Raw genomic sequence first — 16,075 nt, 5'->3', positions numbered from 1 at the left:
CCCTCTCTAACCTGGGCACCATTCAGCTCTTTCCTGTAGTTTTGTCATTTCAAGGGTGCTACATAAATGGGGTCATATAGTGCGTAACTTCTGGGATTTCTTCTTCTTGGTATCATTCCCTTGAGCTTCATTCCAGTTTTTGTGTGTGTCAGTAGTGTGTTCCTTCTTACTGATGAGTAGTATTCTGCGTCAGGCATAATCATTCTGTTGAAGGATTGTTCTGCTTTGACTGTTTGAACAAAGCTGCTCAGAGTATGCATGTGCAAACATAAATATTCACTTCTCTGCTGTAAATGTTCTAAGTGCACATGCATTTAGATTCTCCCTGGTTAACATTTATTCTTTATTTCTGATATGTGTGCCTTTCCTTAAGCACACACAATACAGTCCCCCCCCCAAATACTTGTGAGTGAATTGCATAAACCATTATCTCCAAATATTTTAGTGAGTGTTTGCAAGAGTGAAGACATTTTCTTACATATGCACAGACATTGTCAGTTTAATTTAACATGGATACTACTATGTCAGATATGCTGTCTCCTACACTTTTATTAACTTATACTAAGGTCTCTTTTACTATCTTTTCTCTCTTTCCATTTTAGTATAGTGTATTATCTTATGAACTACACAATACAGTTTTACAAGGCACTTTTTATTCTTATTGGCTCATATAGGTGATGGAACCAAGGTGAAGAAAGGTGAGATGCTTTGTCCAAGTCTCAGCTCCTAAGAGAAAAGAGTCTGGATTCAACTCTGGTGTTTTGACTCCCAGAGTCTCTTAGTTACTGAGCTGTGTGGTCTTCCTTTAGCTCATAGTAGCAATGTTTTAATTTTCTTATGTTGTTGGTATAAACAAGTGTTACTTTGTTTGAGAATATTCCATCCATTTGGTGATGTTTGGAGACCTTAACTCTTTTAAATGGAGCTAACAGCCTATGTGCATCTGATTAGTGTTTATGTTTCTACAGGAAGTAGTGAGCATCTTTTGGGCATCATCAGGAGTTGGGGAGACCCTATTAAGGTGCCTGCTCCATGCCCTTCAGGCCAGTCAAGGATTGGTTATTTCAGGATATTCTTCAGCATTCTGCCCAGTCTTTAATTTCACAAAGAAAGAGTTTCCCTCTCGTGGAAGAAGGCAGCTTTATACTCTTTATCTTTTTTAGGCTTTGTTGAAGGCCACTCCTTATCTGCAGTACTATCAATTGCATGTGTGTAGGCTTGCCAACCTTGTGGTTGTGGGAACTGTATCTCTGGGTTCCTTCAGAACATCTGCATTCTGTGGTCCAAGCCTCTGTATGATTGCAGCAGCAAGATCTTAGTGATGTATTTTCTTCAGTGGCAAGTTGAATATTTGCAACTTGAAAATTTAAAATAGTCATATGAATTTCTGAGCTTTGCTCTGGAACTGGCTTGTGTTCTGACCCTCTGCTCACAATAATTGCATAAACACTGGCTTGCTTCTGTGGTTTATTTTGTCTTCCCTAGGCGTACAAATTCTAGGTGGGTCATAGTTATACTTTAGTATTTTTGGAATTATTTCAGTTGTTTTCTTTTCTTGGAATTTTGCTGCTTTTATTCATGTGCCTGGCATTGTTAAGCACTAAATTAATGGTATGGCTCTTGTGAGTGATGGTGTTACCTGTGAGCTGGCTTGGGTTATTTCTGACTCTATATGGGTAGGAATGTGAGTAGACAAAAGGTGGCTGTTTTAGTGTTGGTGCTTTTGGGCCCCTAAGAGCTAAGAGCCTATGGGCTAGACTAACAGGCTTATTCCCCCCCCCCCCCCCCGAATCCTGAGGAATAGGGGCTTATGGCTCCTAGCTCTAGAGGTCAGAAATTTTCAGTTCTAGATGCTTAGGGTGAGGGTTTACTGTTCTGAGCATTAACTGTTAGTGGTGCTCCACACTAACCAGAGAGCCACAGTTGCAGTGGCAGTGGCAGTGGCTAGACATTGATAGTAGCCAACAGCTGCGGCAGATGGCCAGTGTTACAGATCTTAAGCTCTGAGACTCTGGAACCATGGCTTCTAGAGACTCTTAGTTCTTAGAGCTAGGTAGTTTCCTGAATTCTTCTAATTCTCATCTTTGTCTCTTTACAACTGTCACACAGTCTTGGGTTTCTGCTTTCTCTTATCTTCTAATATTGTCCTCTGTCATCTCAACTGCTCTTACTTCCTGTAGAGTTTTAGTCCTCATTTGCTTTCTGTAAGTTATTTGCTTTTTTGCCAATGCTATGTCTTCTTTTTACTGTCAATTTAGCCTAGTATTTCTACTATAAAAGTCACAAGAATAGAATAGACATCAAAAGATGTCTCTTAGTTGATTTCAAAGTAAACTGTCTAGTTATATAGTTGGGAGGGTGTGTGTGGGAGGGCATGTGTATGTAGCAGGTGCAAAGATATCTTTGCACCAATCATAGTGTAGTATCCAGTTCGAGCAATCATAGGCCCTGTATAGGGACAATTCACTGGCTTTGCATGAGGACCAATCACAAGTTCCATATTGCATGTTTACTTGCTTCTTGGTGAGTTACTAAGGAATAATTTGAGTGAGAATAGCTTCAAGGTTATCTAAAGGTTATGGAATCTTGCCTTCCAAGGCCAGTGCAATCTGTCTGGAGCAGTTGTGACTAGAGCAAGGTCTGGAGCCAGAGTTGTGACTTTAGCTGTAGTGTTTTCTAGCAACTGGCATGCTCACAGAGTGATAAAGTGTCTGAAGTAGCTGGGCTGCCTGGAGGTCAGTCTAGCCAGTTGTCAGAGCATAGGCCGCTGGACTGATGGTCCCTACTCCACACTGCTAGTCACAGGTATAGTTTCTCTGTCTCCCTTCAAAGCCTTGTGGTCCACTTCTACAAGTTTCAATCCTTTATTCATTTACAGGAAAGAAAAAAATTGGGCATTTACAATAGATTTAAAGCTCAACACAAAACCGGTATTGTAAAAGATTTAGTTGTCCTTGAAAGCAGGCTTAACAGCCACCAGTTCCTGTCCCAGGACCCTACAGAGTTGGGTCCCTTTGATCTCAGTGGCAGTTTTTATCTGGGAAATAGGGAAAAGCTGCAAGCCATAGGGTTACTATCTTCTAAGTGAAATCACATTGAAAAGTGCAAATGTAGAAAATTTCTTCACAGAAACAGCTTTGCAGGGCCTCTCAGGTCTATCACTACAAACTGGAAAGACCAGGTTGGCTTGGGGGCCATAAGCTGCCCCCATCTCACTGAAGTCTGAATTTAGCTCCTTAGGTTGTTTATACTGTTCAGAATTTTGTGTTCTGTATGCCTCTTTATTTCTTGAATGATACTAGAATTTTTTGTCTCTGACTTTTTGGGCATTTTGAGGTGTAGTTGTTTGTGAGTCTCTAAGTAGGAATTTCCAGATGTTTGTAGTGGCAGCCCTGAGAACGTTATATATTATTATAGCAACACTTTATCAAGGACAAAGTAATGATATGACTGACCTTAACAAAACCAACTTTTGTTATTACTCACAGAAGCCAGCTTGATAGTAATATTTTGTGTCAAATTTGAAGAAAGTTTTGACAAACACTGGCATTTTATTTGAAATGATATGAACCTAGGAAAAACTAGGTTCAATTCTTGTATGATTTAGCCATTTTGTTCAGCACATTGTAGGTTATGAAAGTCACGTATTTTTCCAAATTGCCGTGGTAAAATTGGCCATGTAGGCAGGCTTTGCAGTCCTCTTTCTTTTGTCTCATTATTTTTTTTTTTTTTAGATAATGACAGTGATTACGATTGAAATGATGCATATGGCTGGTAGAGGAATTATTTTTCAGCTCTCATTACATACCTGTTTCTGTATTACACCATGAAATTTGGACTGTTCCTATGGTATCCCTGCTTCATACAATTTATAGTTTATGTGTGTAAAGGCCTTAAGTAATTTTTTTCTTTTATGTACTCACGTGTGTGCATGCAAGTGTATATGTGTGTATGTAAACATGTGGGTATATAAGCTGGAGGACCATTTCAGGTGTCATCCTTGGGGATAGGATCTCCTTCAGTTTACCAATTAGTTTAGACTGGCTGGCCAGTGAGCCCCAGGGATCCTCCTGTCTTTACCTCTGTGTCACTGGGTTACCAATGTGCTATATCATGCCCGACATTTTTATATGGTTTATGGGGTTTGGACTCAGTCTCTGTTGTTACGAGCATGTTTTCCCGCTGGCCTGGTCCCACAGCCGCTCCAGCCCCAAATAACACAGAGATGCTGTATTAGATATAAAGCTGTTAGTCTGTTACTAGCACTGCTTATTGGCTAGCTCTGTCTTAAATATTAACCCATTTCTAGTATTTCCACGTGGTCTTGACTTACCGGAGAGAGGGTTCAGAGTTCTACCTTTCTTGTTTTTTCTTGACACTAGCTCTCACTTTGTAGTCTAGGCTGTCCTGAAACTCACTGTGTAGCCCAGGCTGCCAAACTTATAGCTGTCTTCCTCACTCAGCCTCTAAAGTATTGAGACACTTTGCTTGGTGTGAATGTGTATTTATTTAAATATTTTAAATTACTGTTTTTGTGTATGTGTGATGTCCTTGATAGGGTTTCTACTGCTGTGACAAATCATCATAACCAAAAATAACTTGAGGAGGACAGTTTATTTCACTTACACTTCATGTAAGTGTGAGAATTGCCATGACTGTGGCAATTCTGGTTTTTCTCAGGAAGAATGACTTGTATATCAGTATGTGACTGTTTATTTTATGTTATTATTTGCATGCTCTCTGGATTTCAATTTTGCCTTAGGTGTGTTAGGTCTCTGTAATAGAATATATGACTTGTCCAGTGTAGACCAAACCCTTAAAACTTTTCAAACGACATAATTAGAAGACAGCGGGGCTGGGGCAGGAAAGTAAGAGGAAGAAGGAGCATCAGCTGCTGGCTGTAACAGACATAGTTGCATGCCATTTTGAAAAAGTTCGCACACAGAAGTAGAGAGACAGTGTATTGATGCCCCCCTCTCCTTTATAGATCCTTAAAAGTCAAATACTTGGGGTGCATTTGCCTTACCTATCTTTACATTTTATCTTCCATTTGCAGACATACTACAATACATATATCCCCAACATCCTTTTGAAACACCACATACACATATACACAGACTCTTTCTGCAATGTGAATATTTTCATATGTACATAATGCTATTGTTGTACCTAATACAAAGTTGGTTATTCTCTGCTGCTATCTACTATAGAAAGCTTATTAGTGAGTTTTTAAGTTCTTTGAGCACACAGAGACTCTTCCTCCTTTGGACTCATGCCTTCTGCCCAGAAGGCTATGCTCTGAGACATTCACACAGTGGACTTAGCTCTAGTATAACTGCTTCTAAAGAGATAAAAAGTAGTGTCCTCTTTCCCTGTCATGTTCACTGGTCATGTGTGCAGTGTCTTATCCTTCTAGATTGGAAGTACCATGAAAATAGGGATGTGGTTGGTCATGCTTATTGCTCTCCATCCAGGACCTGAAGAGGGCATAGCATATAGTAATAAATATTTATAACTTGACATTAATAATACATGATTCCAAAATTTGCTTAATATTCTCTATTATCTTTTCTTACTACTGATTTCTGTTTCTCTCAAGATCTTTAGCAAGTAGCTGTGTTGTTGTCCCTTTCAGAACATTTGCTCTTCTAAATACTCAAAGTATTTTATAAAATATAAATGAGTAAGGTCACTTCTGATCCACTAAGAGAATGTATTTTGTGGACAGAAGTTTCTTTCCTGCCTGGTCCTGCAGCTGTTTAGTCCCAAACAAACACACAGAGGCTTATATTAATTATAAACTGTTTGGCCTATGGCTCAGGCTCCTTATTGTCTATCTCTCTCTTAATTATTTACCCATTTCTATTAATCTCTGTATTTCCACATGGTTTTGGCTTGGTCTCTAGCTGTCTTGGTAGCTACATGGAGTCTCCCTGACTCTGTTTCTTCTCTATCCCTGTTTGGATTTCCCACCTGGCTAAATCCTGCCTGTCCATTGGCTAAAATAGCTTTATTCATCAACCAATAAGAGAAACATGTATTCACAGCATACAGAAGAACATCTCCCATCATCTATCCCCTAAACCTTTTTATTAGAGAGGTTGGTAGTCAAAGACAGGGAAGATCTTTTTGCCTCCAGGCGACCTAATACAAATCATACATGATGGGATGTGTGTTCCAATGATGGGTAAGGCTGGGAGGTGAAAGAAGACAACCTAAGGCAGACATAGTCATCTGTCCTGTGGCAGAAGCACAGGTATTAATTAATTCAATTTAGAGGGGGGAAATTGTCAGGGTCTATAAAAAATGTCTTCACTTTATCTTGGCTTAAGGTCACAGAGTTCAAAACTATCCTTATTCTTCTAAGGTTAAATTCATAAGACCTAAAGGTCTAACTGGTGGCTACTGTAGGGTGTTTGGTCTTAGGCGTGGATGTCTTATGTCTAAGGTGTGGTTACTCTGAACCCTCAAGGTCAGATAAGGAGAGATTTAGTCTAAGGAATGGTCAGCAGATGTTTGGAGAATTAAGGAAGAAAATCTGTTTGTTCCTTGTATCATGATAAGTCTTTTGCCACTTCCCCCTTTTTGGTTGGGGTGTATTAGAATGTAGAAGAATAAACTTGGGGTGCTCAGTATTCACTGGGTTGCCCTCCTGACTATTTTGTGTCGCTATCTTTTCCTTATTATCTTTACCTGCTATTTCTCAGTCCACACTCTCCTTCTCCAGTATGAATGGGGCAAGTTGGCTGGATCCAACTGAAGCCCCACAAAGATGAGTTCCCACAGATGGCCCCTCAACATGGGGCACAAGGAGGGATAAATACAGTGTTTTACTGACATAATTCTCATTTGAGAAATGTCTATTCAGATCCCGCTATACATTAAAAACCAGGTGCTTTTTTTTTTCTGTGCTAGGATGTTGGTTCATTTCCACTTTGGATATTTATGCCTGATCAGGTGAACAGTTTTCAGGTGCATCTTCCAGTTCCACAGCTTGAATCTTCAGACCATGGGGTGCTTCCTTTGCTGTGCAGAGATTTGTTAATTTGATGTTAATACTTTGGTCTTTTTCTCTAGCTATCTGTGCTATAGGTTCATAGCTCAAAAAGAACAGCAGCAGAAGCCACAACTTTGCCTCAAATCAGTATCACAAAGCTCTACCCTTTTGCTTTCACATGTGGTATTATACTTTCAAGTCTTAAATATTTAAATCTGTAATAATTTTGAACTGAGTTCTTTTTTGTATGTGATGTGAGACAAGGCCCTAACTTCATGCATATGCACACAGGGTTCTAATTTTCCTAGTATTATTTGAGACTGTCCTTTTCCTATTGTGTCTTCTTGGCATTTTTGTTGAAGATCATTGGTTGTAAATGTGGGTGTTTGTTTTTGAGCTCCTCCTTTTCACTTACCTGTGTGTTTCCATGACAGAACTATGCGGCCTTGGTTACTACAGCTTTGTGGTATACTTTGATTTTTAATTTATTATATTTACTTATTTATTTGTGTGTGTGTACATGCCCACATGTGCTTGTGTGTGTGTGTGTGTGTGTGTGTGTGTGTGCATGAGAGTGTGCCTCCCTCCCTCTCTCTCTTTCTGTGTGTGGGTGTGTGTGTGTTTGTGAGAGAGAGAGAGATTGGGTTATGGTCTCATTATGCCAAGAACAGGAAGCAGCCCAGGCAACTCAGGCATTAGTGTCAATAATCTTTCTCTTAACAATATTGTAATATAAACTATTGCCTTCAACCAGAGGCTGTCCTTATGACTACTGTATTGTTGCTGTGCTGATGTCTCTTTTCTCTGTCATCAAAGAAAATTTGTTGTACTTATTTAGTGCTGGATCCTCTCTATTGATTCTGGGTCATCATCATTCTTAGTTAACTGTATCATTTTGATAGAGCATATCCTTTAGCTTTGTAAAAATATGAGGTCTTTGAGGCTTGCTCTTCTGAAGATATCTTTATTCTATCTCTATACATCATTAGTTTCATGAAGTATATGAATAATTGTAAGTTTGGATAACTTCCCTTAACTGTTTATCATTTTATTGAGGAATAGTTTACATATACAAAGGTAGTTTCAGTGCTAACATTATTTCCTAAAGGCCCAGTGTAACTTGTGTTAAGCTTACAGAGTTCCTGGGGGTGTCTCTTGGAGTAGTTTCTGCTCGGGATAGACTTTCTCCCGTATCTTGAAGTGTTTCTAGCTTGTCATTATTATTTTATTTTATTTTATTTTGGTTTTTCCAGACAGGGTTTCTCTGTGTAGCTTTTGAGCCTGTCCTGGCACTCGCTCTGTAGACCAGGCTGGCCTTGAACTCAGAGACTCACCTGCCTCTGCCTCCCAAATGCCGGGAATAAAGGTGTGCATCACCACTGCCCAGCTCAAAATTATTCTTGAAGGATATTTTTACTGCATATAGAATTCAAAGTTGATGCTTTTTTTGTTTCATGACTTTAAAAAGTGTTGTTCCATTGCCTTTGGCTGTCATGGAAGACAGTATTATAAAAATAAAGTAAATCTGCCATTCAAAGTGTTGTTCCCAAGTGCTTTGTGCTGCATATCACATGCCATGTGCCCCTTCCCTTTGCTTTGTAATGGGCTCCTTTCCCTGGTTTTCAGCAGCTTGCTGATGACAAGCTGGATACAGTTTCACTGGAAACTTTGTGTTTAGGAATCACTGAGCTTCTTGAATCTGCATGTCTTTTGCCAAATCTATCTTAAGTCCCTGTTCAATTTCCCCTCCACCTTTTGGAATTCCAGTTACCCTTATATTTGAGCTCTTGATGCTTTCCACAGTCCATGATATTTAGTTCATCATCGTGGTTCCGTTTTCTTTCAGTTTGTAAGCTTTCTGTTTGTGAGGTTTACAGATACTTTTATTCTTTTATTTCACATAGTATAGAAATTAGTTTTAAAATTTGCATCTTTTTTTTTTTTTTGGTTGGGATCTCTTATCTTTTTGGCTATTTCAAGTGCCTTTTACCTTAGTGAGCATAGTTATCATAGGTGATTAAAGTCCTAACTAATAATCATAAGCTGAGTTATTTGAGAATGGAGTGAGTTTTTTTTTCCCCATTAGAATGGATCACATTTTCTGGACACATTCTGTCTATGTATGTCAGACATTTTTGGATTGTTGTGTTTTTATTATTATTATTATTGTAAAGAGATAGGATCTTTTTTTTTTTTTTTTTTTTTTTAACAAGCTGCCCTTGAACTTCTGTGTTGAAGGTATTTTTTCCCCCCAGTTTCTTAAGTAGCTGGGACTATCGGTACATACCACTGTGCCTGGCTTGGATTGTATATTAAATATAGTTAATAAATATCTTGTGTAGATGTGAATTCTTTTTAGTTTTTCTTTTTTCTTTCTTCCTTCCTTCCTTTCTTTTTTTTTTTTTTTTTTTCAAGACTGGGTTTCTCTGTATTGCTTTGGAGTCTGTCCTGGAACTAGCTCTGTAGACCAGGCTGGCCTCAAACTCAGAGAGATCCACCCACTTCTGTTTCCCGAGTGCTGGGACTAAAGGCGTGCACCACCAACACCCGGCCTTTTTAGTTTTTCTTGAGAGGCTTGATGTTTTTGATTTTTTATTGGTAGTGTCCAAACACCCTGTCTCCTGTGTTTTAGTTTTGGATTGTCTTGTCTTCTGTGAGAGATGGCTCAAATGTTGGTACACATTTTTCAGTCTTTGTGATGCTACCTTGAGTTTTTCCTACATATATGGCATTAAGGGGTGGGTCAGTGGAGGCTTAGGTGAAATTCCTAGGGATAAGAATCTCATCTTCAGTTGTGCTGTCTTCTAGAGTACCACTGTAGTACCAGAAGCTTCAACAGACTGGTGCTGCCAGCCAGTCTGTCTCTATTTATTCTTTAGAATTTATGGGTAGTTGTTTCTGCCCCCTCCCTCCCCTGGCCCCCACAGTTTGTATTTATAACCTAACTTATTTTAAAGTCACTTTTAGGCTTTGATGTCAAGTGTAAGCTAGCTGTTTCATCAGTTCACCTGGGGTGATACTGAAAACAGGAGACTGGAAAGGTAAGCTAGGGTACACAGTTGCAGCCAGTGAGGAAGCGTGAAGACCTGTCCTCAAAATGGCTTTTATGTTTTAGTTAAAATATGAGTTGTTGAAGAAGAGGTTACTGGTTGAGAGATCTATTAGGAAATGTCTGTCATCTTTACGCCACATTAACGCAATAACCTGAATTCAGACTGTTACAATCTGGAAGGCATCTATTTAGGAATATTGTGAAATTAGAATAGACAGGATTTGGTAATACAGTAACGGAGAGAAACAGTTCGACAACTGCTGTTTGGTGCTGAGGGATGGCAATGATATCATTAGGCTGGGTGTAGCACACAGGTGGAAAATTTAGTTGGAGGAGATAATAACTTGAATTTGAAACATGTCGCATTGTGAGTGCTCGCCAGTATTACTCAGCAGGATGTTGGAAAGTGGAAGAGCTTTGGAGATTTAATACTCTAAGAGGGAAGCGAGACAATCTTCATACTAGAACCTTGTGTGTGGTAGAAACCTCAGAGGTAAATGAAGGAAGAGGACTCAGCAGGAAACCTGAGAACTGGAGAGTCAAACTGAGAGTCAGGAGACTGATGGATGATGGAGGCCAAGGGTGAAGGAAGCATTTGTACTCAGAGGGAAACCTGCATTCACGTTAAATAACAAAATCAAAACAAATAACAAAGAGCACCCCCAACCGACCTAAGACTAAAAACAATTCTCCTAAAGCTTGAGTCTATGTTAGCATTTAAGTAATTAAGATTTTTCTTCCCTAGTAATGCCAAGAGGTTTGTTTTGTTACAGTGATGGATACAAAAATCACATTCCAACAGGCAGTAAAGAGTATGTGAAGGGGGAAGTAGAGGTTGTGAATTGAGAACACATTGTTGAACTCTGTCAGGGATGAGCTTGAGAGACACAACATAACTAGCAGCTTGAAATGGGTAAAAGGGGATCAGGCCCAAGTCCTGATTTTTAGGTGAGAGTTGTTGAAAAGGCAGCTATGGAGAGAGATAGCATTCTAGAGTAGACAGAGGTTGAAGATGAACAAATAGGAAATTAGGTTTACATATGCAGGGGGCATTTTTGCCTCTGATACAGGAGATCAAGGACAGCACATATGTGGAGAAGAGTGTCTGTGTGGGAGGGGTTGGGAATTCAGACACTGAGAATGACAGTTAAGAGTCTGATGCTTTCACTTTGAGTTACAGCACAGAAAACAGAGACAAAACATCCTTTAGATGTCAACTAGAACAGCCAGGCTTCCTACTCCTACATCTACTCAAAAGATATTTGAGACATGACAGGAGAGGTTACCTGGCAAGATTAAAAATGGGAGAATACGGCTATTAGTTGGGACTGTATTACTTCAGTGAATATTTGCTGATCTTTAAAGAATCAGCTGAAAAACCAAGCAGTGCATTTGTCAGCCTCTTAGTTAGAGGACTGGGGATTAGCAGTTTATGTGGTGAGTGTGTGATCTGGTGAGCCACTTCTTTTTGGCCCTGAAGGGTCATGGGATAGGTGGTTTGTATATGTATATTACCATCCCTCAGGATTGCAACTCTAACATGAGCACAGTTATACTTTCTTTTTCTTAGGTACTTAGCTGAAACAAATTCAAAGATGATCAAGTAACAGAACAAAATGAAGTAGAAGCTACAGAACTTATTGTTGAAAAACTTTCCCAAACTGATGAAAATTATCAAGTAACAGATTCAAGAAATTTTATTAATCCCCCCCCTCCCAATTAGGATGAAAAGAAATCCATTCCTTGAGTATGGTGGTATGTCTGAAGAATACTATGGATAAAAAGTTTCCAAAGTACCAGGGATGGGGAACAGTATACTTTCAAAAGGATTAAGACACAGCTGAATTCTTGACAGAAACAGGAGATTATGACAACAGGATGGCATCTTAATCTCTGAATCTAGTTGATAGCCTGCAATTCTGAATCCTGCCCAAAAAAAATCTTATGAGAACAAAGACTACATACAAATGTTTCACACTTGTTCAAAAGGCATGACTAGTGGCTGTCACAATGCACAGCACAAATATGCAAATTTCCATCAGTGCAGAAAACAGTGTTCTTAAGGATATTTTCAAATGAAGCAGCTGGGGATGTAGCTCAGTGGTATTTGTGTGACATGCACAAACCCTGAACTTCAGTCCTCACTCAGCACAGGAGAAAACCAGACAGCATGAGAGCATCTTGGATAGCATTCTGTCCTTATACAGACTTAGATAAATTGTCAGAATCCTACAGAAAAAAAAAAAAAAAAAAAAAAATGAACAACACCGACCTAAGAACAAAGGTTTAAAACCCAAACTGTTTTATTTGTTGCAAGGACATATATCCATATATAATCTCTCTCCTCCTCTCCCTCTCTGTTTGGCTTTGGTACAGAATCACATTTAAATTTTTTTTTTCTAGAAGTTTAAAAGATTGGTATTTTTTTTCTTTCAGCGTTTGATAGAAACCATTTTGTTCTTTGCTTTTCTTTATTGGAAAATTTTAAATTATCTATGCAGTTTCTTATTATATACCAAGGTTTACCATTTCTTGAGTCAGTTTCAGTAATCTATCTTTCTAGTAATTTTCTACTTCATGTAAGTTTTCTAATTGGTTAACTGTTTATTATATTCCTTCATAACCCTTTCAATTTCTATAAGGGTTGTGTGGATACTTCTGTTTTATTCCTGTTCTTCGGTCACCCTGTGGAGACAGAATGGACCTTCTGTATCTATACTGAAAACACTCTAGTCCAAGAGGATCTTGGAGACAGCAGAGTTAGCACAAGCAGGTGTGTGCTGGATTGAGTGAAGCTGAAGGACAATGGTTTGGCTTTTATAATGGCTTAGGGGCCTGGGGAAAAAGATTCTGTGTCTAGATTTGAGAAGTTTGTATTTCTCCTGGAGACCAAAGGGTGGACCACACATGGATGATCCTGTAGCTTGTTCAGTTGTGGGTCCAAAGGGGATTAAGGGCGGTAAGGTTTAAAGTAAGTCAGTGCAGTGAAGTTCTATCACTGGCCTCAATTTGGGAATGAAATTATTTTTCTTCCATTTTCTTCTTCAGGTTAGATAGTCTCAGCTGGCACACCTTTAGACTTATTAATTCTTCTGTAAGCTTAAGTCTGCTATTGGGTTTCTCTAGTTCTTCATTTCAGCGATTGCATTTCCCAACTTGAAAGTTCCATCTAATTCATTTAAAAATGGTTTATCTCTCTTTGTCGATTCTCTGCCATTGTCATACAGACTTTTGGCAGATTTCTAATAGCTGCTTTGATGCCCTATTTGGGTAAATTATTAACCTAGGGTCCTCCGTGTCTGTTAAGACTCAAGTTTGTGTTCCTCTCTGGCAAGTTTACATTCCCATTTCTTTATTTGTCTTGTGATTTTTGTTGACAGCATATTCTGTTCTCTGTTCCCCCTTTCTCCCTCTTGAAGTTGGAGGTGGCTGCTCATCTCCCTTCCTTCCTTTTCTTTCATTTTTTTTTCTTTTTTTTTTTTTTTTCCGACTTGGCCGAGTTAATTCCATAGAGTCTTTCTCTCCTGAAGTGAGTCTGCAGATGTCTGCTCCTCTCTCTCTCTCTCTCCTCTCTCTCACACACATACACACATAGAGCCTGGTTTTGTAGTAATTACTTTGCTCAGCTTATCCTTTTTTCCTTTCTGCATTTTTTCTTTTCTTGTACATAACATCCTGATCGACTGCAGTTGCCCCCTCCCTCCACTCCTCACAGCCCTCCCCATCCACCTCCCCTCTCCTGCATATATGCAGAGGGCCCATTCCGGGTCTGTGATTGTCACTTCAGTCTCTGTGAGCCTCTATGAGCCCTGCTTAGTTGATTCCCTGGGTTGTATTCTCATGGTGTCCTTGACCACTATGGCTCCTACAATCCTTCCTCCCCATCCTCTGCAGGCTTCTCCTAGCTCTGCCTAGTATTTGGCTGTGGGTCTTTGCTGCATCTGCTCCCATCAGTTGCTGGGTGACATCTCTCTGATGACAATTGGGGTAGGCACAGATCTAGGAGTATAGCAGAATATCATTAGTAATCATCTCATTGAGTTCCAGTTCCCCTAGTGGTGTTTGGTTCTATCCTGGGTCTCTGGACTGTCTAGCCTCTGGTTCTTGGCCATCCAGGCAGTGTCATGTGTGGGTTCTCTCTTGTGGCATGGGCCTGTTGGAAGGGGATACATGGATCTCCCTGGGAAGGGGAAGTAGAATAGATTTGTGGGTGGACTGGGGATGGGAATAGGAGGGATCAGTCTGGGTAGGAGGAAGGATGGAGGGAGAGAGTACTGGAGAGACAGCTGGAATTGGGGACATTTGGGGGTTGATGTGGAAATCCAGTGTAGTGAAAGCTCCCTGGAATCTGTTGAGAGTGTCCCTAGGAAAGACTATTAGTAATGGGGGATATGGAGTCTGGACTGACTTCCAGCAGTGGGACTGGCATACCAGCCCAGCCACAATCTGTGGGAATGGCCAACCAATGACTGGTCAGCATATCTTAGTGGTTATTATGTAATCGGTCACAGGTTATGTTTGGATTCTTTGAAAGGAGGCTGCCACCCTTTGTAGGTGGTTCTTCTGAGGCTTGGGGAGTACAGTTCAGGTAGTTTCTTGGTCTGCACTGGGTCTTTCTTTCTGCACTTACAAGACCTCGTATTCCTGAAGTGAAGAGTAACTCCTTGTGGCAGTTTCCTTCTTTCTTTCATATTTGTGGCCATATTTATAGTTTTGTGCATGCATAGGCTTCTAGACCAGCAGGAGAAAGTTAATGTTCTTTCTCATTTTCCTTGTCTCTTTTTATTCCTTTCTCTTCTCCTATTCTGTCCATTTCCTTTCTCCTATTCACTTGTGTAGGTAGACTCAGCTGTGTTCAACCTTAGCAGTTTTTCTGCCTCAGCCTCCCTAGTACTGCTGTTGATTGTAGGCATGCATCACTATGCCAAGTTGGCTTCTAGCCTCCTGAGTCCTTGGACTGTAGGAATGTACCATCACACCTGTCCTCTCTTTAGTGTTTTATTTTTTTAAAGACATGGTTTCATGTGGGTCTTGCCAGGCTTAAACTTGTGTGGCTGAGAAGGAGCTACCTTAAACTCTGATTCTTCTGCCTCTATTCCTGTGTGCTGATGTTACAGGACTGCCTGGGCCACCTCCTATGAAGCAGGGTTAGGGACTTCATTCTGAGCTACATCTCAGCCCCTAAGAGTTCTTATTGCATGTGCCATTCCTTTGTTTTCCCTTGTTAAACTGCTGACTCATCTGCTGACCTGTAGCTTGCTCTGACTGGTGTTGAAACTTGAGTTAGTTTGCTATTGGTCTTAACCTGAATTCTTGACCCCATAGTCAGTGTTGTTTATTGCCGTGTCCAATGTATGGAATTGACTACATTTTCTCCATATAGACTCCCGTTTCCTCAGCAGTGCACCTGCAGCTTTCAGAGTGTGTCTGTTATAAGAGCTCTGCTCCACAAGAATTGGGAGTAGCTGTGGGTGGTCTGAGTTTCCATCAGAAGCACCACACACCACACACCAACAGGAGAGCTTCAAGAACGAATGTTCTAGTTTGATGTGTGTTTTTAGCCAGTATTTCGATCTTTACATCATTTCATTAGTTTTGTACAGTTTTATTGTTTATTTTTCAATTACATAAAAATATTTCTTATTGTTTGAGGATTTCACACATGTATATAATGTATTTTGATAAAATCGGTCCCCCATCCCTTTACCTACATAAAATCTGAATGTACAAAACTAATACTACATATTTGTAGATATATGAATATGCAAATGTATTTTAAAATGTATAAGGATACCCACTTCAGAATAGTGGGACTTCTTTTTTTAATTAATTTTTATTTAAATTAAAAACAATCTTATTTTACATACCAATTCCAGTTCTTTCTCCCTCCTATTCTCCCCCCGCCCTTCCCCAGTCACTCCTCAGGGGAGGGTGAGGCCTCCCATGGGGAATCATTAAATCTGTCACATCATTTGGGGTAGGACCTAGGCTCACCACTGTGTATCTAGGCTGAGAGAGTATACCTT

At 39.8% G+C, this 16,075-nt stretch overlaps 1 protein-coding gene across 3 annotated transcripts in view; it reads left to right on the top strand.

Annotated features, from left to right (window-relative positions):
* Positions 1–16,075, top strand: part of LOC127226390 (DIS3-like exonuclease 2) — a 49,135-nt gene that overhangs the window by 15,320 nt on the left and 17,740 nt on the right. Inside the window, exon 1 of one of the 3 annotated variants that reach the window (XM_051190387.1) lies at positions 12,739–12,822. The exons of the other annotated variants lie outside the window; for them this stretch is intronic. The gene's annotated coding sequence lies outside the window, so the exon portion shown is untranslated. Of the gene's footprint in view, positions 1–12,738; positions 12,823–16,075 lie in introns of those variants that run through there. 3 annotated transcript variants of the gene reach the window in all.

The sequence above is a fragment of the Phodopus roborovskii genome, unplaced genomic scaffold (genome assembly GCF_943737965.1).
Source record: "Phodopus roborovskii unplaced genomic scaffold, PHOROB, whole genome shotgun sequence".
Taxonomy (NCBI): Eukaryota; Metazoa; Chordata; class Mammalia; order Rodentia; family Cricetidae; genus Phodopus; species Phodopus roborovskii.
The sequence above is the reverse complement of the archived record's forward strand: the minus strand, read 5'-3'. Positions and strand labels throughout refer to the sequence as shown.